General features: G+C 40.4%; 1 protein-coding gene across 1 annotated transcript in view; it reads right to left on the minus strand.

The window, feature by feature from the left end:
* The window catches only part of GRID2 (glutamate receptor, ionotropic, delta 2), a 992,360-nt gene that overhangs the window by 79,449 nt on the left and 911,836 nt on the right, over window positions 1–1,075 (minus strand). The gene's annotated exons all lie outside the window — the stretch shown is intronic.

Genomic DNA, 1,075 nt, shown 5'->3' on the forward strand with positions numbered 1-1,075 from the left:
CACCATACTTATTCAACTTGTATGTTGAGCAAATAATCCGAGAAGTTGGGTTATATGAAGAAAAATGTGGCATAAGGATTGGAAGGAGACTCATTAACAACCTGAGATATGCAGATGATGCAATCTTGCTTGCTGAAAGTGAAGAGGACCTAAAACATTTACTGATGAATATCAAAGAGCACAGCCTTTGGTATGGATTACATCTCAATGTAAAGAAAACAAAAATCCTCACCACTGGACCAATCAACAACAGTCTTATCAACAGAGAATAGATTGAAGTTGTCAAGGACTTCGTCCTTCTTGGATCAACTATCAACACTCATGGAAACAACGGTGAAGAAATCAAACAACATATTGCATTAGTCAAATCTGCTGCACAAGACCTTTTTAAAATGTTGGAGAGCAAAGATGTCACCTTGAGGCCTAAGGTATGCCTGACCCAAGCCTTGGTATTTTCGATAATTTTATATTCATGGGGAAGCTGGACAATGAATAAGGAAAACCAAAGAAGAATTGATGCTTTTGAGTTAAGGTGTTGACAAAGAATATTGAAAGTGCCATGGGCTGCCAAAAGAACTAATAGATCTGTTTTGGAAGAAGTGCATCCAGAGTGCTCCTTGGAGGCCAATATGGCCAAACTTCATCTCTCATACTTCGGACATATTGTCAGAAGGGACCAGTCGCTGCAGAAAGATATCATGTTTGGTAAGGTGAAGGGTCAGAGAAAAAGAGGAAGACCCCCAACGAGATGGATTGGCCAGGTTGTGGCATTGATGGACTCAAGAGTGGCAACAGTAATGAGGTTGGCCCAGGTTAGGGCTCTGTTTGGGTCTGCTGTGTATCGTGTCTCTATGAGTCAGTGCTGACTCAATGGCACCTAACAGCAACAACAACATATTTACTAACTGGTGGTATTGTAGGATAAGTATAGACTGCTAACCTGAAAGAAAATTATGACATTTTTTGCTCCTGTAAAGATGTAGTATGAGTATTCCAGAACACTTAATTGTACTTCTGAGAAATCTGTACCTGGACCAAGAGGCAGTTGTTCGAACAGAACATGGGAACACTGAAT

This window comes from Chrysochloris asiatica, unplaced genomic scaffold (genome assembly GCF_000296735.1).
Source record: "Chrysochloris asiatica unplaced genomic scaffold, ChrAsi1.0 scaffold00427, whole genome shotgun sequence".
Lineage (NCBI taxonomy): Eukaryota > Metazoa > Chordata > Mammalia > Afrosoricida > Chrysochloridae > Chrysochloris > Chrysochloris asiatica.